The sequence below is a fragment of the Sciurus carolinensis genome, chromosome 11 (genome assembly GCF_902686445.1).
Source record: "Sciurus carolinensis chromosome 11, mSciCar1.2, whole genome shotgun sequence".
NCBI lineage: Eukaryota > Metazoa > Chordata > Mammalia > Rodentia > Sciuridae > Sciurus > Sciurus carolinensis.
Window position 1 is genome coordinate 123,167,651 of NC_062223.1, and position 23,994 is coordinate 123,191,644.

Genomic DNA, 23,994 nt, shown 5'->3' on the forward strand with positions numbered 1-23,994 from the left:
CTGGATTCCAACCCCAGAACAAATTCCTCACTTTGGCAAAGGTGCTATGACACACCCTCCCCACCCCACCCTTTCTAGTACAAACATAAATAGGTTGGTTCGGAATTAGTTCTGGGTCAGTCTCTGCAGCCACCGCCGCCGCCGCCGCCGCCGGCCGCCCTCAGCCAGCAGCTTGGCGCCACCTCTGGCCGGCGACTCGGGCGGGAGGGAGCGAGGAGGCTGACCGGCGCGGTGGGGGCGGCGCGGGGCCCAGTGCTCCTGCGGCTCCTCCGGCTCAGGCTTGGGGTCAGGCTCCGGCTCGGCTTGGCGCAACCCATCTGGGGCGGCGGCATCTCCATGGGTCGGACCCGCGGGGCCTGGGTGCTCTGAGAATATTTCCACTGCTGGTCTGAGGGCACAGGGTTTGGATTGTGAGAAGCTGGAAATGATTTCTTTAAATTTCATCTCTTAGTTTTCCATCTTGTTGCATTTCTGAGGAACGTCGAGAAGCCATGAACAACTTAAGTAATGAAGAGTTTGGCTGCCACTTCCTTGATTGAAGGCTTTACTGCCAGGGACATTCTGGACCAAAAAATTAATGAAGTATCGTCTTCTGATGGTAAGGATGCCTTTTATGTCGCAGACCTTGGAAACATTCTAAAGAAATATCTAAGATGGTTAAAAGCTCTTCCCCTTCCCTTTTATGCAGTCAAATGCAATGATAGCAGAGCCATAGTGAAGACCTTAGCTGCCATTGGGACAGGGTTTGATTGTGCTAGCAAGACCTATTGGTGCAGAGTCTTGGATTGCCTCCAGAGGGGATTATCTATGCAAATCCTTGTTAGCAAGTGTCTCAAATTAAATATGCTGCCAGTATTGCAGTTCAAATGATGACTTTTGACAGTGAAGTCGAGTTGATGAAAGTTGCCAGAGCTCATTCAAAGGCAAAGTTGGTTTTGCGAATTGCCACTGATGATTCCAAAGCAATCTGTCGCCTCAGTGTTAAATTTGGAGCCACCCTCAAAACCAGCAGACTTCTTCTGGAACGAGCTAAAGAATTAAATATTGATGTCATTGGTGTCAGCTTTCACCTGGGGAGCGACTGCACTGATCCTGAGACCTTCGTGCAACCACCTCTAATGCCCGCTGTGTCTTTGACTTGGGAGCTGAGGTTGATTTCAGCATGTATCTACTTGATATTGGTGGTGGCTTTCCTGGATCTGAGGATGTGAAGCTTAAATTTGAAGAGATCACCAGGGTGATCAACCCAGCACTGGACAAATACTTTCCATCAGACTCTGGAGTGAGAATCATAGCTGAGCCAGGCAGATACTGTGTTGCCTCAGCTTTCACACTTGCAGTTAATATCATTGCCAAAAAATGGTTTTAAAGGAACAAACAGGCTCTAATGGTGATGAGTCAAGTGAACAGACCTTTATGTATTACGTGAATGATGGAGTGTATGGATTATTTAATTGCATCCTTTAATTGCATCCTTTATGATCATGCACATGTGAAGCCCCTGCTGCAGAAGAGACCTAAACTAGATGAGAAAAACTATTCATCCAGCATATGGGGACCACCCTGTGATGGCCTTGACTGGATTGTTGAGTGCCGTGACCTGCCTGAAATGCTTGTAGGCGATTGGATGCTTTTTGAAAACATGGGCTCATACACTGTTGCTGCTGCTTCTACTTTCAATGGATTCCAAAGGCCAACTATCAATTATGTGATGTCAGTACCAACATGGCAATGTATGCAGCAAATCCAGAACCACGGCTTCCCACCCGAAGTGGAGGAGCAGGATGTTGGCACTCTGCCTGTGTCTTGTGCTCAGGAAAGCATCATGAACCGTCCCTCAGCAGCGTGTGCCTCCGCTAGTATCAATGTGTAGATGCCACTCTGTAGCTGTTCACTGCAAGTTTAGCTTAAGTTAAAGAATCTGGGGGGAACATTTACTTAATTACTGCTAGTTTTGAATATCTTTGTAGGAATAGGGTTGGCACAGGTGCAAGACTAGAAGATGGAAGACTAGAAGATGGGGTTACACTTATCTGTTCCTATGGAAACTATTTGAATATTTGTTTTATATGGATTTTTATTCACTTTTCAAACAAGCTACTAAAGAGTGCCCCCTTAACTGCCCAGCAAACATTTGTAGCTTGTACAATGGCAGAACAGGCCAAAAGCTTAATGTTGTGACCTGTTTTGAAAATAAAGTATCTTGAAATAATTAGGTTAAAAAAAAAAAAAAAGAATTAGTTCTGTATACCAGGATGGAACTTCAGAAAGGTGCCTAGAAATTCCTATGGTAAAGTCTGGCCACAGCAGCTGACCAAGGTCAAAGACTTGAATGTGAGATAGCTGGGAAGAGAGAGCACACCTTTGTGAGCCAGCTGGCTGCCCTGAGATGGAGCCCTGTAGGAGCCAGGGCTGTGAGACTCCCAAATGAAGATAAGCAGAGGAAGACTGGATGGCACAGTTAATCTGTTGCAGAGAGAAGCAGAATCCTGAGCTACAGCCAAAGAGATTTCCAGTGGAGAGCACAGCTTACACAGTAAAAAGCGGCTTCATCCTTAAATTTTAAGTATTAGATTTTCAGTACCCAGGAAATTACATAAGGGACACAGTTTCTTAAGTTTCTATATAGATGAAATTAGGGATTATAATGACAGAGTCAGGTGGACTTCATTTCCACAACACAAACTTGCATAAAATAAGAAAATATCAATTGCATGAGGGGATTGTTGGAGAAGAATAAATGAGAATAGTAGAAAGAGGGATGTGGAGATTATCAGAAGATGGCTAAACACCCTGTAGTCATCCCATCAGGATATTTCTCTAAACTGCCTAACCTGCAGAAATCACTTGTGAATCTCATACCAGGACTAAATTCTGCATCCCTAAGGCTTGCAGTTAGAATAAGCAATAAAAGACCCATGGACTCTGTGGACAGGGGAAAGGGAAGAGGAAAGGGTGGTTCTTAGTCTTCAGATGCAGGGTGGGATCCTGCTCCATTCAGGGAAGCTTGATCTCCTGAAGTCCCCAGAGCTCTGGGCTGTTGCAAAGTAAAAACAACTGCAGTCAAAACTTCCTGGAAATCCCACCCACTTCTAGTGGGCAGTAATAAAGTAGTGACCATATCACTAAGGGATGGAGAGAAATTTCTTAAACAAATGTTCTAACGTCTCCTTTTCTCTGAATCTATGTAAAAGTCTGTATATGTTTCTATTATTCATTTGTTTATTATTGAAATATTATTTTTAAATTCTCTGAAATTGTTATTTGCATCCTAGGACTAATTTAAGGTCTTTTTTTTTTTTTTTCACTCCAGAAAACAATCATTTCCATGAATCTGCTTTTGGTTCTATTTTCCATGCCTAATGAAAGGAATTCAGATGTTCACCACAATACAGACTATCTAATTCCTGAGCTAGAAGGGATATATTGTACCCTCACAGTTGGTGGCAACTCATATTGTTGAATGCTGGAGAAGAAAAGCATGTGAATGGTAGATGGGGATAAAGGTTTAAGAAAGAAAACGCACTAACCTGAGTAGAAGGAAATGAGAGAATTAGGATTAATGGGAAGTTCTGTAACAAAAATAGGATATGTGAAGGAATTAATTGGTGTAAGTATACCTGATATAGACAAAAACAATTCACAGAACCACAGATTGCTTAAGAGACATTTGAAAATTGTATCATAGTGTATCATAGTCCCCATGATGATTAATTATAGAATATCATCATGACATATTAAAGCAATTGATTTACTTCTCTTTTGCCATTGCATCAAATCTATATAGACTACTTTTATTGCTTCAAACTCTTTGACTATCAAGCCCTGTGAGTTTTGTGTTAGAAGAAAGCTAACATTCTTCATCTCTTTTTGTTTTTCCATACTACTCTTTCCTGTTTCCCATGGAACATCATCTAGACTTGAAGTCAGTTTGTATTTATGCTGGAGTGGAAATATGCATGGCCGCTGGGTGGATCCTGTGCTCTGGGGTAGCAATCTGTACATAGACATCCTTGGAGGCTTCTGAATGATTTCAGCCAATCTCAATCAACAGAGAGGACAAACAGAGTAATTATCACATGGATATATTAACATATTCCTATAAAAAGACTTCTAGTAACAAGTACAGAAAAAGAATTGGAAAGAGACAAGTGACTCAAAAACTATGCAAATGTAGGGCATAAATAGAAAGGCACGTACTTACGTATTGGAAATCAAGATAAAGTTTATGGTAAATATTGTTAAAGATGGGAGACACTTATAATTGTGATTGGTTTATAATGAGTACACACTAAAGGCTTGTTGTTGATTAGTTCAGAACATATTTGCTTCTAATAATTTTTGAAGATTAATTATGATCTTCATGATATACCTTGGAAGTGGTAAACACTTCCATTGCTTTATGCAAGAAGGAGAGGAGATAATGGGGAAACGGTGATTAGAAATAATGAGAGTTTAAGGCAGGCGTATTTGGTTGTAAATCTAGTCTGGTTCTTGCGTTTCAATTTTTGTGACTTTGTTCTGCCTTCAGTTTACTTTCATATAAACTAGGATTCATTGTATGTGTTGAAGGTTGTTTAGTAAATTAAACAGGGAAAGGTCCTAAGAGTAATCTAGTAAGGTGTCTGACCTTTTGCAGGTGGCCAGCAAATGTTATTTATTCCTTAACTCTAGACAAGAAGAAAAACACCCCTGGGTTGATATTACTGTGAGCATACTAAAAATGAATAACTCAAAGTTTGTAGATGCTTTTAAAAAATATTTTTGAGCCTTCATGGGGATTGCTGAATTTTGCATGGGCAAGGAAATAACATGTGATAAAGAAGTTTGGGGACCACTGCACACATGAATACTGTTACCTTTGCAGTCCACATATAAGCAGAACTCTGATTCTTTAAAACATGGTAAAATAAGAATTATGCTGGTACATGATATCAGAGACATAAAAGAGGAGAGATGAGTAATACTGCTGTTGAGTTTGAAGTGACATACGCTTGATTTCTTTACTTTGAGGTCCAAACTCAAAGTAAAGAAAATCTATGAGAAATATCTCATGAATATGACAATATTGCAGGTTGAAATTTCATTTATCTCATATAAAATACTGTTTGTTCTTATAACTTCAAATGTTATTAAATATTTAATCTCATCTTTTCTAGACTCACAACCAGACAGGATCAAAGGACAGCAAAAATAAATGGAACATAAAATTATAAGTCAAATATTAATTTAGGGGGCACCCATAATAAGTACAGCTTTTCTAGGAAGCGAAATTCAACTCAAATTTTTATTTAAGAATTGACATTATGTCACAGTCAAAAGAACTTGAATTAGACATTTAAAGATGCAAGTTAAAATTCTGTCTTTTGCAGGGCATGGTGGCACATGCCTGTAATTCCAGAGGCTCAGGAGGCTGAGCCAGGAGGATCATGAGTTCAAAGTCTCAGCAACTTAGGGAGGCTCTAAGCAACTTGTACCTGTTTCTAAAAATTTAAAAAAAAAATTAAAAAGGGTTGGGGATGTGGCTTAATGGTTAAACAGCTCTAGTTTCAATCCTTGGTACAAAAAAAATTATTTTCTTTTGATAGTGTGATGAGTAGCTAGTAGTTTATCATCTCTACAACTTGGCTTCTCATCATAAAGATGCAGAAAACATTTCCTGCACAAATAGCCATTTGGTTAAAACTTATTACTCCAACCAGGACACTTTTAAATCTGAAAGGAGAGTAAAATTATATAATAGTTAAAACAGAACAATAGGTAACAGGAAAGTTCATGCCAAATCTCTGAATTATTTTTATTATTGCTCCTTATTTGTGCCCCACAGATCTGTCCTTCATATCCTGAGCAGGTGTGATGTTCTTATAATTGTAATTCTCATATAGTAGTACCAAATAAATGATTGCTTTTTAAATTTATTTTTAAAATTTTTTTAAATTTGTTCTAATTAGTTATACATGACAGTAGAATGCATTTAGGCACTTTGATATATCATATATAAATGGGGTATACTTTCTCTTTTTTCTGATTGTATCTGTTGTAGAATCATATCTGTCATGTAGTCATATATGTACATGAGGTAATAATGTCTGTTTCACTCTACTATCCTTCCTATCCCCATGATCCCTCCCATTCCTTTACTCCCCTCTATCCAAAGTAACTCTGTTCTTCCCTAGCACCCCTGCATTGGGAATTAACATCTGCATATCAGAGAAAACATTTTGCCTTTAGCTTTTTGGGGTTTGGCTTATTTTGCTTAGCATGATATTCTCTAACTCCATCCATTTACCAGCAAATGCCATAATTTCATTCTTCTTTAAGGCTGAGTAATAGTCCATTATGTATATGTACCACATTTTCTTTATCCATTCATCTATTTAAGGGCACCTAAGTTGGTTCCATAGTTTAACTATCGTAAATTAAGTTGCTATAACCATTGAAGTGGCCGCATCACTGTAGTATGCTGATTTTAAGTCTTTTGGGTATAAACCCAGAGGTGGGTTAGCTGGGTCAAATGGTGGTTCAATTCCAAGTTTTCTGAGCAATCTCCTTACTGCTTTCCATAGTACACCAATTTGCAGTTCTGCCAACTATGCATAAGTGTACACTTTCCCCACATCTTCACCAACATTAATGCTACCTGTATTCTTGAAGATTGCCATTATGATTGGAGTGAGATAAAATCAGGGTAGTTTTGATTTGCATTTATCTAATTGATAGAAGTGTTGGAAATTTTTTCATGTATTTGTTGATCAATTGTATATCTTCTTCTGCAAAGTGTCTGTTTAGTTCCTTGGTTCCTTTATTGATTGGGTTATTTGTTATTTGTTTTTTCTACTTTTTGGTGTTAAGTTTTTCGAGTTCTTTATATACCCTGAAGATTAATGCTTTATCTGAGGTGCATGTGGTAAAGATTTTTCTCCCATTCTGTAGGCACTCTTTTCAAATTACTGATTGTTTCTTTTACTGAGAAGAAGCTTTTTAGTTTGTTACTATCCCATTTATTGATTCTTGATTTAGCTTCTTGTGCTTTAGGAGTAGTAATAAGGAAGTTGGATCCTAGGCCAACATAGTGAAGATTTGGGCCTACTTTTTCTTCTTGTAGTGCAGGCTAAATGATTACTTTTGATTAACTGACATACCATTTGCCTCACACAATCGGTGTACATGTTAAATGTGATGATGTTTTTGAAAGATTTTGATACATGGAGTGATACTATGGAGTGATACTATAGTCATCATCACTATATTTATTATGGAAGTCCCACGCTGATGAATTTAGGAAGGTACCTGTATTGAGATGACAGTTGATGTCTTAAACTTCAGTGACATTACTGGAGGGGACAAGGTAAGGCCAAGACAAAATACTACTGCAGACCAAACCTTAGAAAAGCTTCCATTTAGGAAAGGGAGATAAACAGGGAGACATTTAAGAAGAAAGGTGTTTGTTCTTCCAATTATTAATATGCAAATGAGGAGAATGTGTTTTTCATATTTTCATCTAACAAAAATTATTACATTATCTATGTCAAGGAGTATATCCAACTAATCTTTATTCTGCAGCCATGTTGTGGTGCTTGGAACATGATGGATGCTGAATTAATTAGTAATAAACACACACACACACACACACACACACACACACACACTAGCAAAGGAATGCATTCCTGCGGGCAGTGTGAGAGGGAATGAGGGAAAGACACTTGTCATCACATCAAAGTACATAGAAGCACTGAATGAAGATTTCTCCACCATTCTTCGCTTTCTGGCCTTTACACTGTGGTTGAAAAGTAAAATGTGAGAAAGATGTGGAGAAGTTCTGAGCACTTACACGGTCAAGAGGGTCATACCAGCTTAACAAAAGAAAACATTTTCCTTTCCTTTACTCTTCCTTTTCTTCTGTAAAGATGTGGGGTTCCCAATCCCAAATGTCTGAGAGATGCCATGGAATTGAGCTTCACTTCTCCAGCTGCAGACCTTAAGTGGTCTTCTTTTTACTTCATAATCACTCAGAGAGAGAATGCTTTACATCCTAAGTGGGAGTCCTGCCTTTGTAGGACTTTATATGACCTCAAAGTCCCTCCAGAGTCATACTTATGACACATTACAAGTCTTAGGGAGCAAAAACCCTCAGAGCATAGGGATAATTAGATATTGAATGTTTAAAGATTTTTGGAATAAGTAATCAAGATGATCTTGCAAGGGATTGGGTATTGAAGAGTTCGTAGACCTTTTCTGGCCACCCATTTCTCTGTTTTGGATAAAGGTCTCATTGAACCTTGGTTCTCTATAGACCTGCCGATTCTGTCATTTTTCCAGGTTCTACCTATTTCCTATCTCTTATGATTTATTTTTCATATGAACCACAACAAAAAGTCATGGAATGTTTAAGGCAGCCAGGGAAATGCCTTCATTCTGAATAACTATAGACTTGGCTCCATTTGCCATGATTATTAGCATGGAAAGAAGGTGAGAATCAACATTGGGGAATACCTAGCAGTGCTAAGTCACAAGGATAGACTTTTGGGTGGAGATATCTCATCTGAAGTAAACTCTATTTGTTGTTCATTGTAGTACATGAAAATGTCTCTGTCTATAATGGAGCAGACCACATCTGTGATGGTGCCAATAAGAGTGTCATGGAGCTGAAAAATCCCTGTTTCCTTGTGGTGTCCTAGCCATCATAACACGGCAAAACAATCTTTCACGTGTGTGGTAATGCTGGTATAAGCAAACCTACAGCACTGCCAGTCATGGACCAGTGTGCCACAATAAATTACGTAAGGCACACAATGCTTGGTAGTGATTATAAACGACTGTACTATCAGTTCATAGGTTTACTGTGCTATGCTCTTTACCTTTATTTCAGAGTGTACAACTACAGCTTTTAAAAAAGAACCTTACAGTAAAAAAATATGCTGTGTTATCCCAACAGTAGACTTACACATCTTGTGCTTACTGTACTCCTTAATTGCATAAAGGGGCCACACTGGGTGATTTACATAGTGCATCCAGGTCTGGGTAAGAATACTGTGATGGTCACACAATGAAAAATTGGCCTAATGGCCCATTTGTAAGTCACAGCCCAAGTTTAAACAACACATGATGATACTTTGTTTTCTTCAGTACTTTCACTACCAGATACATTTTTATTTACTTATTTGTTTATTGACTATTTCCTCACCTCACAATATAAACTGCAGGTGGGTAAGGTTTTATGTCTCTCTTTCTTGACATAATGTTAATACGCAGAGCTGTGCTTAGGCATAGAAGACTATTAAATATATACTGAGTAAAAGAATTAATTTCATGTTTCTCTTTGAAAAGTTTGATTATTGGACTTATCAAGTATTTTAATTAGAAAAAGTTAAACTATCCATGTTTTTAAACAAATATGAATAGACATAAAATAACATATATTTATGTTTTAATAGTTTTAAAGTTGTTAAACTATGCATATTGTGTCATGATCAAAGACTTTTCCTATATTTATTCTTCCAAACAGCTGCAACATATGTGTGTTTCCTGATTCAGTTCCTTAACTGCTGGTCTCCAGAGACTTTTAGTTCTAAGCCTGTGGCCCAGCTAGATCAGACGATGAACTCTGCTCACTTTCCCACCTTCTCTCTATTGCTGCTCAGAGACTTAAGCCATTAGAATGAAGGTATAGCTCTGAGCAAAAAAGTAAAAAAAAATAGAATCTCTACTCAGAGAATGGTCATTTTATCTAACAATTAGTTTGGTATACTTAAAAAACATGTAAAACCCTGGTACTTACAAAATAGAATCTGTACTTACATAAGGTTTTACTATATGTGTGTATGTGCATGTACATGTATGTAAACATATGTGTGTATGCATTTATTTTCACATATTTTAAAATCATTCAATCTTTTTTAAAAATTCATGGAGGTAGAAGTGTCATTATCCTCATTTTACTGATATGAGAACAGCTTAGGAAGAAGAAAACTGTCTCAACAAATATACAAAGAACAAGTCAAATTGAGTCTTCCATACACATGATATGTTCTTACATAGACTATGACCTTACTTAAACCCCAGATTATAGGACTTTTTGAAATAGAAAATATGGGAATTGATTTCATTTAGCATCTCAGAAAATGATTACAGATATTCTCAGTGGCTTATAGTGTCATATGAAATACTTGAATTGCCAACATGAATTACTGTGCCTGGAAGACCCAGTCAGTCCTTAGTGGTGGCACGGAGTTTCATTAAAGCAGAAGTGTGTGCATTGACCTCAACCTGGGCATAATGTGGGGAGAAAAACTCAAATTAGAGATGAAGAATCAATAATATAAGGTCCATAAAATTCCTATCAGCAGGGCCAGGCATGCTGTAAGCTCTTGGTAGTCTGTTACAGAAACACACAGTTTCTGATACAATTACTAATGTTTGCAGCATTTTTGCCTGAAAAACAAGTTCCTTACTTTTTCCTACCCTTTAATAGTTCCTTTGCAGACACCAGGCAGAAGAAAACAGCAAAGATTCTCAAGTCGGAGATTTCTTCCTGGATCCAGAGGAAAGAAGTTTGAAGTTTTAAGAATTTTCTATTGACCCCTCAGTCACATCTTCCCTGCTTTATAACTGGTCCCTAAAAGCAGGTGGAATTCCATGAAATTCAACTGCCACTGTTTTCACCCTGAAGCAGCTCAGAGATCTGGGTACTTCAGGAGAAAATATGTGAGCAGTCATCCCCTCCTAAGGAAGGATCCTATACCTTAAGACTGTCTCCCATTCTGCTTTCCATCCTTCCACTCTTTAATAGGTTGGGCTTGTTCAAACTTCAAGCACCAGGAGTATGGAATTGAGTCATGCTATGTGGTCACCAGCAATTTCTGCAGGTTTAGCATTTTAGGTCAATGCTGGAGAGCTACAAGGGGAACTTAACCATCTTTTAATCTCCCAGCCATTCTTGCTACTATTCTCTTTTACTTTTCGTCCTCTCCGTCTCTATTCTCCTCCTTTCTCTCTCTCTCTCTCTCTCTCTCTCTCTCTCTCTCTCTCTCTCTCTCTCTCTCTCTCTCTCTCTCTCTCCCTCTCCCCCCTTGTTTTCTCTCCAGTTATTGATGCTTTCTCACTTTTATGTAAGCATGTGCTAAGGAAATAATGTTCCACTGTTCCACCCACTTCAATTTTTGCAGTACCTAAAGTCATCTATATAGAAATTTAAGCAACTTACACTATCTCTTTTGTAAATACCTGGAGACTGAAATATTAGAACTGAAAATTTAACAGTTAAAGTTCTCTGTTTCTGTGCAAGCCCCACTTGGCACCCGATTACTCCAACTGAGCCGATCCCAGTTCTTCACTCACCCTGTAACAGACTAGTTATGCCATCCAGCTCCGCCCCGGGCCTGTCTGAAGCTGACAGTCTCACAACTCTGCATCCCCAGGGGCCAATCCAGAGAAGCTATTTGGCCAGAGGAACCCTGTATCCTCCTCCTTGGTTTACATTTAAGCCTTTGACCTTTCACATTTAAGCTGCTGTCCCAGTAGGTGTTGCTAGACACTTTTTTGAAGTGCTATCTGGAGATAAAAAACTAATTGTAACCCAAACTAATTCTGTTTGTACTGGGAAGGGTGGGGAGAGGTGAGCATAGCAGCTTAGCCTCACTGAGGGATTTGTTTCTGCATTTGAATTCAGAGACAGAGGTCATTTCTTTATAGGAGTCTCTAGTTGGTCTCTCTTTTCAGATACCAATGGTGAGTACTGGGCAGCTGAGCTGGGGTTTCTTCACACAGTCCTTGAGCTGTTTTGTTCCTGTGTGAATCTCCTGTTTTAAGCTTCCTGCAGGTATTATTAGATGTTCTTCCCTGCTCCAACTCAACCTCTTCTACCTGCCTCACATAAGGGTCTTCCATTTCCTCAGCATGGTCTTCTGTTCCCTGGCCTGCTACTGTCCTCTGTGTTGTAGTCAAAATATGAGTCATTTTGAAAGGGACCTTTTTCCAATTGTTCATAATATGGAATGAGGAACCTGCTTAATGGTATGAATTTGTCTGATCACAATGGATATCAATGGGCATTGATTTGGGTTGGGGTAAATTTTTTTTTTGTTTATATATCTATCTTTGTAGTGCAAGGGATCCAATTCATGGCATTGTATAAGCAAAACAAGAACAGTGTCACTGAGATACACGTCCCCTTGTCTAAAGTCTGTTTTAAATTGTTATTGTGACGAATGCAGAGGGCCTAGATACATTCCTGCCAATCGTGTCAGACTCCTTGGAGTGGTATTGTTCCAGAAAGAAAGCTGTTCCTCTCAAGAGCCCCATGATTTCTGGTCTGCTGGTACCTTAGAAAAGCTGGGCATTCTCTGTATTCATCTGCCTCTGGGCTCTGGATAAGCACATGCCTGTTACTGTTGTTCAGCATGCTCTGACCTATAGAAGATGACATTTTAACTCCTTAAGAACTACTTTCAGAGCACTGCAGGGTGAGACTTCCACTCCAGAGAGGCAGACCCAGAGACTCAGGCCAAGACCAGCCTGGTCCCAGCCCGCAGTCTAGCACCCGTGCTGTGGTTGACCATATGTTAACACGTGGAGGCGCCTCTGCCCACTAGCAGGGATTATACCTCACCTGGAGGCCACCATCCCTAGAGGGCAGCATCTTTTTTGGGTCACTGCATTATCAAGTTCCTTAATGACATCAGGCTACTGAAGAGTACGAAGTGTGAACAGTACTGTATAGTTTTATTATAGAATTTTTTATTTGTAGTAATATTACAAATATTTCTATTATACCTACTATTATTCCTACTTTTGTTTTCTTTTATTTATATTTTTCTCATCATCTCTATTTTTCTCTTATCTATCTGTCTCCTTTGGAGACTCTCTCTCCCTTTTCACATGCTAACAACCAATTTCTTTTAATTCCACTTTTACTACTCCTACGACATACTGCCTGTATAGACACACTTCTTATCTCTTTAACATTCTATCCTACACCCTTCCCCATCCTCTTGGCCCACCATTTTGAAATTATGGTACTTATTCCAAACCTATTGGCTAAGCTGTAGATAATAATCAAACTCATAATCTCTGTTTATTAAGACAATATAGTTAATATCTTAAAAAGGGACTATTTGAGTTAAGGATGCATATTGTTTGTATGGTGTGCTACTAATATTGATCTCTCACTTCAAGGTGAACTATTAGAAACCTGCAGGGATATTATAAGTCGATAGAGAGGAAACTACAATATCCCAGATTTGTACTCCTAGAGGGGAAGATACATGAACGATATGTAAAAGCAAGGGAAGAAAGTATCCCAAACAAACCTAGATGCTACATGAGTAAAATTCAACAAAAGCATGGCAGAAGAAATGTCAGAAAGGGAATTCAGAATGTACATAAATAAAATGATCAGAGAAGCAAACAAGATAAGAGAGCAAATGCAAGCATTGAATGATCACACCAATCAAAAATTAAAAGAGCAGATGCAGGAAGCAAAGGATCATCTCAATAAAGATATAGAAATTCTGAAAAAAAGAAAAACAAACAAATTCTTGAAGGAAAAAATAAAACAAATTAAAAACTCCACAGAAAGCATAATGAATAGATTAGAAAACCTGGAAGAAGGAATCTCAGACATTCAGGACAAAACATTTAATCTTGAAAACAAAGTTGACCAAACAGAGAAGATGGTAAGAAATCATGAATGGAATCTCTAAGAATTACCAGATATCATGTAAAGACCAAATTTAAGAATTATTGGGATTGAGGAAGACACAGAGAAACAAACCAAAGGAATGAACAATCTCTTCAATGAAATAATATCAGAAAATTTCCCAAATATGAAGAATGAAATGGAAAATCAAATACAAGAGGCTTAAAAGACTCCAAACATACAAAATTATAACAGACCCACACCAAGGCACATTATAATGATAATACCTAACATATAAAATAAAGACAGAATTTTAAAACCTGCGAGAGAAAAAAAATCAAATTACTTTCAGGGGGAAACCAATACGGATATCAGCAGATTTCTCACCCCAGACTCTAAAAGCTAGAAGGGACCGGAACAGCATTTTTCAAACTCTGAAAGAAAATGGATGCCAACCAAGAATCTTATACCCAGCAAAACTTACCTTCAGATTTGATGAAAAAACAAAATCCTTCCATGATAAACAAAAGCTAAAGGAATTTACAAATAGAAAGCTGGCACTACAGAACATTCTCAGCAAAATATTCCATGAGGAAGAAATGAAAATCAATGATATAAGTCAGCAAAGGGATGAACTACCCTAAAGGAATAGCCAAATAAAGGAGAAATCAAGTCAAGTTTAAAAACAAAAATAAGTCAACATGACCAGGAATACAAATCATATCTCAATAATAACCCTGAATGTTAATGGCCTGAATTCCTCAATCAAAAGACATAGACAGGCAGATTGGATTGAAAAGAATGATCCAACAATATGCTATCTTCAAGAGACTCATCTCATAGGAAGAGATACCCACAGACTAAAGGTGAAAGGATGGGAAAAAACATACCACACACATGGACTCAGTAAAAAAGTGGGGGTATCCATCCTCACATCAGATAAAGCAGACTTCAGGCCAAAATTAGTTATAAGGGATAAAGAAGGACATTTCATACTGCTTAAGGGAAGCATAAATCAGCAAGACATAAGAATCATAAATATTTATGCCCCAAACAATGGCTCATCCACATACATCCAACAAATCCTTCTCAATTCCAAGAACCAAATAGAACACAACATAATAATACTAGGTGACTTTAATACACCTCTCTCACCTTTGGATAGATCTTCCAAACAAAAATTGAACAGAGAAACCCTAGATCTCAATAACGCAATTGATAATTTAGACTTAACAGACATATATAGAATATTCCATCCTTCAACGAGCAAATACACTTTCTTCTCAGTAGCACATGGATCCTTCTCTAAAATAGTCTATATGTTATGCCACAAAGTTACTGTTAGCAAATGCAAAAAGAGAGGTACTACCTTGTACTCTATGAGACCATAATTGAAAGAAATTAGAAATCAATGACAGAATAAAAACCAGAAACTATTCCAACACCTGGAGAATAAATAATACTCTATTGAATGATGCATGGATAACAGAAGACATCAGGAGGGTGATAAAAAAATTCTTAGAGGTAAACAAGGACAAAGATACAACATATTGAAATCTCTGGGACATTATGAAAGCAGTACTAAGAGAAAAATTCATTGCATGGAGCACATTCAATAAAAGAAGAAAAAGTTAACAAATAAATGACCTAACATTACAGCTCAAAGACCTAAAAAAAGAAGAGGAAATCAACACCAAAGCTAGTAGAATACAGGAAATAGTTAAAACCTGAGCTGAAATCAATGAAATTGAAACAAAAGAAGCAATCAAAAAATTGACAAAATAAAGAGTTGATTCTTTGAAAAAATAAACAAAATTGATGAACACTTAGCCACACTAACAAAGAGAAGGAGATAGAAAACTCAATTTACTAAAATTTGGGATGAAAAGGGAAATACCATGACACACACTATTGAAATACAAAACATAATTAGAAGCTATTTTGAAAATCTATAGTCAACAAAATAGAAAATCTCGAAGACATCAACAGGTTTCTAGAGACATACGATCCACCCAAACTAAATTAGGAGGACATACACAATTTAAATAGATCAATTTCAAGCAATGAAATAGAAGAAGTCATCAGAAGTCTACCAACAAAGAAAAGTCAGGAACCAGATTGATTCTCAGGTGAGTTCTACAAGACCATCAAAGAAGAGCTCATTCTAATACTGCTCAAAGTATTTCATGAAATAGAAGAGGAGGGGACCCTTCCAAACTCATTCTATGAAGCTAATATCACTCTGATACCAAAACCAGACAATGACACACCAAGGAAAGAAAATTTCAGACCAATATCCTTAATGAACATAGATGCAAAAATTCTTAACAAAATTTCAGCAAATTGCATACAAAAACATTTTAAAAAAATAGTGCACCATGATCAAGTGGTTTTATCCCAGGGATGCAAGGTTGGTTCAACATTCAGAAACCAATAAATGTAATTCACCATATCAGCAGACTTAAAGTTAAGAATCACATGATTATTTCAATAGATGCAGAAAAAGCATTTGATAAAATATAGCACCCCTTCATGCTCAAAACACTAGAAAAAATAGGGATAGTGGGAACATTCCTTAACATTGTAAAGGCTATCTATACTAAACCCATGGCCAACATCATTCTAAATGGAGAAAAACTGAAAGCATTCCCCCTAAAAACTGGAACAAGGCAGGGATGCCCTCTTTCACCACTTCTATTCAACATTGTCCTTGAAACTCTAGACAGAGCAATTAGACAGACTAAAGAAATTAATGGGATATGAACAGGAAAAGAAGAACTCAAGCTATCCCTATTAGCTGATGACATGATTCTATATTTAGAAGAACTGAAAAATTCTACCAGAAAAGTTCTAGAACTCATAAATGAATTCAGTGAAGTAGCACAATATAAAATCAATGTTCATAAATCTAATGCATTTTTATTCATGTGATGAATCCTCTGAAAGAGAATTTAGAAAAACTACCCCATTCACAATAGTCTCAAAAAAATAAAATACTTGGAAATCAATCTAACAAAAGAGGTGAAAGACCTCTATAATGAGAACTATAGAACACTAAAGAAAGAAGATAAAGAAAACCCTAGAATATAGAAAGATCTCTCATGTTCTTGGATAGGCAGAATTAATATTGTCAAAATGGTCATACTATCAAAAGTGCTATACAAATTCAATGTAATTCCAATTAAAATTCCAATGACATACCTTATAGAAACAGAGCAAGCAATCATGAAATTCATTTGGAAGGATAAGAGATTTAGGATAGCTAAAGCAATCCTTAGCAGGAAGAGTGAAGCAGTGGGTATCACAATACCAGAACTTCAACTATACTACAAAACAATAGTAACAAAAACAGCATGGTATATGCACCAAAATATACAGGTAGATCAATGGTACAGACTAGAAGACACAGAGACATACCCAGATAAGTACAGTTTTCTTATATTAGACAAAAGACCCAAAAACATACAATGGAGAAAAGATAGCCTCTTCAACAAATGATGCTGGAATAACTGGAAATCCATATGCAGCAAAATAAAAATAAAGCCCTATATCTCACCTTGCACAAAACTGAACTCAAAATGGATCAAAGACGTTGAAATCAGACCAGAGACACTGCAACTAAGAAGAAAAAGTGGGTCCAAATCTTCACCATGTCAGCTTAGGATCAGACTTCCTTAACATGACTCCCAAAGTACAAGAAATAAAGCAGAAATCAATAATTGGGAAAGATTCAAACTTAAAATCTTTTTCTCAGCAAAGGAAACTATCATCAATGTGAAGAAAGAGTCTACAGAGTGGGAGAAAATCTTTGCCACACATACTTCAGATAGAGCACTAATCTCCAGAATCTACAAAGAACTCAGAAAACTTTACACCAAGAATACAAATAACAGAATTAATAGTGGACTAAGGAAATGAGCTAACACTTCACAGAAGAAGATCTACAAGCAATCAACAGCTATATGAAAAAATGTTCAACATCTCTAGCAATAAGAGAAATGCAAATCAAAACTACCCTAAGATTCCATCTCACCCCAATTAGAATGGTGATTATCAAGAAAACAAGCAACAATATGTGTTAGCGAGGATATGGGGAAAAAGGTACACTCATACATTGCTGGTGGGTTGCAAATTAGTGCAGCCACTCTGGAAAGTAGTGTGGAGATTCCTTAGAAAACTTGGAATGGAAGCACCATTAGACCCAACTATCCCACTCGTTGGCCTATACCCAAAGGACTTAAAATCATCATACTACAGTGATGCAGCCACGTCAGTGTTCATAGATGCTCAATTCACAATAGCTAGATTGTGGAACCAACCTAGATGCCCTTCAATTAATGAATGGATAAAGAAACTGTGGTATATATACACAATGGAATATTACTCAGACATAAAAAAAATAAAATTATGGCATTTGCAGGCAAATGGATGAAGTTGGAGAATATAATGTTATGTGAGATAAGCCAATCCCAAAAAAATGAAAGACTGAATGATCTCTGATAAGCAGGTGATGATATATAACAGGTGGTGGGAGGGAGGCACGAATGAAGGAAGGATAGATTGTATGGAGGAAAAAGAGGGGTGGGAGGGGTGGGGGGAAGGAAATATAACAGAATGAGACAAACATCTTTACCCTATGTACCTGTATGATTACACAAATGGTGCAACTCTACTTCATGTATGACCAGAGAAATAACAGATTTACCCATTTGTTTACAATGAATCAAGATAAATAAATTATATTTAAAAAAAAAAGAAAGTGAAAAAAAAAGAACTACTTTCATGGAAACCCTTTTAGTTATGAAAATTGCAACTTATGTCACCATCTTTCAGAACAGGAAGAAGCTAGCTAATTCATGACTCTGCAGAATGAACCCAGTACAGCTTCCAATGGCATGAGGAACCAGCACTTGGATCAAACCCATCTGTGGGCTCCTTGGAGGAAAGCATCATCATATAAATCATAAACAAACACTTCTATCCCTCTGTGATAATATCAGATGAAACTTTTGTTCAAGACTATAATAAAAGATCATAATGAAATCTATTATGAATATTATAATTTGAGAGATATATTCAGTATAGCATGACACATTGCATATTTAATACTTATATAACAATTGGGAGAGAAGAAAACAAATGTTTTATTTCAAATCTAAGGCTCAAAAGAAAAGTTGCTGAGCATTTAGTCTAAGATACTAGAGTCCATTTTTGGTGTAGCAGCCTCTAAAATGCAGGTCTCTGGATACCATGATCAAAATGATTAACATCAAAACTTCATTGAATAGTATTTACAACAACTGCAGGATTGTTACTGACATCCATTTTCATTGCTTAAGTGTCTTCTATGGGTTAGACACTAAGGTAGAACTTTCAAGTATATTAATTCATATGTCAAATGTAGATTTTGTGGTTCTCACTTTAGAAAGAATACTGAGGTTAAGAGGGGTTGAGGTCATGTCACCTGTCCAATAGCCCTAAGGAGATGTGCATTGAGCACTTTTTGGAAAAAGCAGAATTGGTGTTTGAAGCAGGCTATTTAGTGGGAACTTGGTGAATCATACAGACTCTCTACACGGAGTTGGCTTTGAGAAAGAGCTTTACTATCTCATTTTTATTCCCTTCTTTATCCCATTTCCCTCTTCCTGGCTACATCACTCACATTGTGAATGTGTTCTTATGCCAGAGAGATGCTCCATAATGTACTGACATTTGGATGCATATCTCCCAACTTGTCACTTTGCTCATGATGTATCCTTTCCTCAGAATGCTGTGTCAGCAGGGCTCCCTCTATCGCATCTATTTCCTACCACTCCAACACTTGACATGGTTCTGTTGAAAGATCATCCTCCCTCTTGGGGGACATAGGCGTGGCATGTCTCCCTGTGCAGTTGCTTCTAATACTAATAATCAATATATCCTTAGATTCAGATTATAGAGAATACTGGGGAGATTTCATGGTGTTGGGACACAAAGTAACATACAATAAAGTTTAATATTGATACTTAGATGAAATCATAAATAAGCAATTATGATTTGCTCAGATTTGTAAGGAGCCTGTGATTTCTTTTAGTATATAAATTCTCTAAAAGTTATATTTAGGTATATGAGAGTGCATTCCTCTGAGCTTTGATGTGGTTGGTCTTCATTGCTTTCTTAGTGTTTATGATTAGGTTTAAGGATATTTTTCCTACTTAATAATTAAATAGGTTAATCATAAATACAATTTGTATTCTTCCTATGTCTAGTTAGAGTTTTAGTCCGTCATTGATGACATGAAATAGAATAAATATTAACTATAACCTGATTCCTCTATTCTCTGTTGGTAATAACAAAAACATTCCACTGTTAATAACTAACATTAGCGTTCTTGAAATGGGTAACTTCTATAGAAACTTAATGACGTACTCTTTCAGGGAAATTAAAACTAAATGGAGCATGGTGCCCTTAACCTTGCTGGGAACTGTTTTTCTTTTACTTTAAGCTATCATACAGTAAAAACATGTTTCTTGAATAAGATCATTAATTATACTCTTGAAGAGTTTTTACTTAACATTTCCTTGTATTAACCATGACATGATGTCATCAATACCAAAGAAAAAACATATAAAAAGACTCTGTGAACAATGAAGATTCAAACTCAGTCTCAGAACACTTGGTGTCTCTGTGTGCTGTCTCTCCACCGCACCGACACCTCTCATCCACCTTGGACCCACGACTGCTGCTAAGGCTGGACCCTGGCATCCCTCCTCTGGCCTAATAACACTACAGGAGACACCTGGCAAGCCTGATTCATGACTCTTCCTTACCAGTGTGAGTGTGTCCTTGGTAGCAAGCTGTATCCCTGACCTGCAGAAGGCCTTCTATTACAGCTTGTTCAAATCTATGCCCGGTGGCACTGCAGGGCATTTCTGTGACGTTGTCCCTCCATGCGTTTGTAGTTAGGTGTCTGCAAGCTTAAGGTATGAGAATGAGGAGAAAGTCCCTTTGGAGGACTCCTTTGGATGAAGACTCTGCTGTCTATAGCTTCAAGGCCTTGGCGATGGAAAGGAAATTGCGGCAGAATTACAGGATAGGACCTTGCTAGATACTGAGTATATTATCTCTTTTTTTATTTCCTGAAGCCTATTATAGACTATCAAATGTAAATTCACAAAATATGCTAGTGTTGAATGCTCTTTCCTCAACTTCCTTCTAACTAGTATTTCCTTAAAATCATTTGCAGGGAGTTAATAGGAGGCATTGAAAATATAGCTGTAAACTTGATAAAACCCATTCCAGTATCTTCTAAGGAATCTTTGTTTTCTAAACTACAGGCCTTTTCATTTCATGGTATTTTCCTTTCCTACCCCTAATCCTTCCTTTTTTAGGCCAGGTAGAACTGTAAGTATCCCGTCTCCCAGGGCCTCTGGAGCTACTTATTGGAGGAGAATTGGTACTCCAAGGATATCTTCTTTTACAATGTGGGGAACCTCCAGCCTGGGTCAAAGGTGGAGCTCACCACGAGGTATGTGCAGGAGCTGTCCCTGAAGCAGATGGGGCTCTGTGCTATGTGCTCGCAGCCACCCTGAATCCTAGACACCATCTCTCTGGTGAGTACCTCTCCTCCTTGAATGCTAGTGATAGCATGATAGCAGAGTTTCCCTTACATTTATGGGGGTGCTAAAAAGTGGTTGTAAGGGAAAGAGAACTAAAATCACTTTTGGTAGAATGGCATAGAAACTGTGTCCTTAATAGAAGATTCCTACGGTCCCTTTGCAGAATGTGCTCACCCCAGCATGGCATCCAGAAGGTCCACTCTGAAATTCAGTTTCCCCTTGAGTCCTGCTGAGTACCCTGGAGAGGCTGACTTTGGCTTAGGTAAATAGTAAGAGAGGACTGTTTTTGCCACGACCCTAGGCCTTGGGTCTTGACTTTGTCCAACCCTTCCCATGTGGTCCTTACTTTTCCTTGTTAACCCAGAGGGAGATGCACTGTGCTCCCTCCTCACCCAGATTTAATGTCCCGAGTCTTCTCTTGATTCTCCCCTCTGTTCCTGATCATGCTTATTGGTGGAGGAAGCCTGTGGCCCCCAGCTCCTACCTCAGCTCCAGGCAGCAGAGTGAGTGATGGTTCTAGCCTGACTTCCTCGATGGTCCCCAACTCAGGTTTCCTTAGCTGAAGGACACAAGTTTGACAGAGACATGGAACTCCTGATTTAATACAGTGAGGTGCACAACCCCTGTGTAGCTGTGCATATGAGGATGCCTGAGAAGAATCCAGATTTTTTTTTTCTCCCTTTGTGGTGACCTTCCAGGAGGTGAATCTCATCTTGGAATCACCCTCAGATATCCTCACTTTCATTTCCTCTGTGTAACTGCCGGTGAATATATCAGTGTGAAATACTGCAAAAGCTTCACTACTGCATGCAAAGCGGCCAGACTTGGCAGTATTCTGTGGTGGTGTCTTTAGGCAATTTATGTAGATTAGAATTTAAATAGGTAAATGATGTAAACAAATAATTCAAAGAAAAAAAAAAAACAGGCATTTATACACATGTGACAATCATCAATCTTGACAGAAATGCAAATAAAAATAATCGTGTGACACTTTGAGCCCTGAAGCCATCTAAAATTTCCAAATTTGTGATGCCTCAGGCCTCAAAAGGTATGGTGAGTTTCATGTTCTCACAGATTGCTTAACATAAAATAATTTGACATAAAACTCCTCAAGAGAAATTTGGCTATAAATGTCAAAATAAATGATCATTTTGACAATTTTAATTTGGAGGTTCTTACCTAAGGACATTTATTTAAATATAAGTAAAAATATGCACTGGATGTCTCCTGCTATTTAACAATATCAAATATTAGTAAATGATCACAATGTCTTACAAACTAAATTTGCCATGTCATGAATAATTCAATGATATTATTCAGCTACTGAAGTAATGTACATAAATTGCAGAGGTAGTAAGGGAACTGTAAATAGTACAGAGATATCAACACCACAAAATATCTTATGCATTAGGAATTTTATTTTAAAATACATTAAGTTTACAAGTAGTGATTGTGATTAGATTGACACTGAATTCAGTTTCTCGTTGTGTTTGGTGTTTTTCAGATTTATTCATTGAATCGGAATTGGTTCTGTTATGTCTCTATTTCTATCCCAAGTTCTCTGATGCATCTACAGGTCACACTGTATTCTGCCCCCATATCTTCTCCTGTAGGTTGACTTCTTTCATGATGTAAGCAAAGATCACTTGTCTAAAAACTGCTATTGAAATCCTGAAGATACACCTAAAAGCTTACACGATGATGAGGAAATTATTTAACTCATTAAGCGTTGTTTAGGTCAGTTTTTCACCACTGCGACTAATAGAACGGACAAGAAAAATTTTAGAGGAAGAAAACTTTAGTTAGGGCTCTTGGTTTCAGAGATGTCAGTCCATAGACAGCAGATTCCATTTGTTCTCAGCCTGAGGTTAGGCAGAACAATATGGTAGAAGGAGTAAAGCAGTTTAAGACATGACAATCAGAAAGCAGAGAGAGCTCTGCACACAAGGGACAAAATATGAATCCCAAAGGCATGCCCACAGTGACCCACCTTCTCCAGTCACACCCTACCTGCCCACAGTTACCACCCAATTTATCGCAATCAACATATCAATTCACTGATTAGGTTAAGGCTATCATAATCTAATCATTTCCTTGAAGCCTTCTTGTATTGTCTTCTACAGGACACTTCATTTCTAAACTGTAACAGGAGTGAAACTGAGGCTAGAACTTATATTACTTTCAGCTTGAATATTCAGGAATGCTGCACAGGACCTCAATACTTTTTACTCTAGTAAGAGATTGTATAGGCCTGAGTTCTTAATAGTTGTCATGGAAACTGACATTAGCAGAACTTGAACCACTGCATCTCATAGTCTGATCTCCCAGAATGTTCTTTTCAGTCTGCGAATGGTTGAGTGTGACCTTTGGAATAGGTCTGGAAGATGACCTGGAGGCTTGTTAGAAATGAAGAGTTTGAGGTAATCCTAATAACTATTAAAGTTGGCATTTATTAAATCCCTAGGAAACTTGTATGCATATTAAAGTTGCATAGATTAGAAATTATTATTTTCATGAAGTGGCTTTGTATCCAATCTGCAGCCTCATAGACTCTGTGTTCTCTCAGAAGAGACAGTTTCCTAATGACCATAAAACTTGTACACACAAAGCACATGTCCCTTTATATTTTTTATGCAGATAATTTGTTATTGTGTATATTGTTTACCTCCCTTTTCTCATCTTCAGCTTCCAGATTAGGCTCGGTCTTGGAGAATTAGTGCAGGTCTTTCTCATACAAATAAAAACAAAAAATATAACAAA

At 37.7% G+C, this 23,994-nt stretch overlaps 1 pseudogene; it reads left to right on the forward strand.

Moving 5' to 3' along the window:
• Window positions 1-491: 491 nt before the first annotated feature.
• On the forward strand, window positions 492-1,873 carry LOC124960532 (ornithine decarboxylase-like; annotated as a pseudogene).
• Window positions 1,874-23,994: the final 22,121 nt, after the last annotated feature.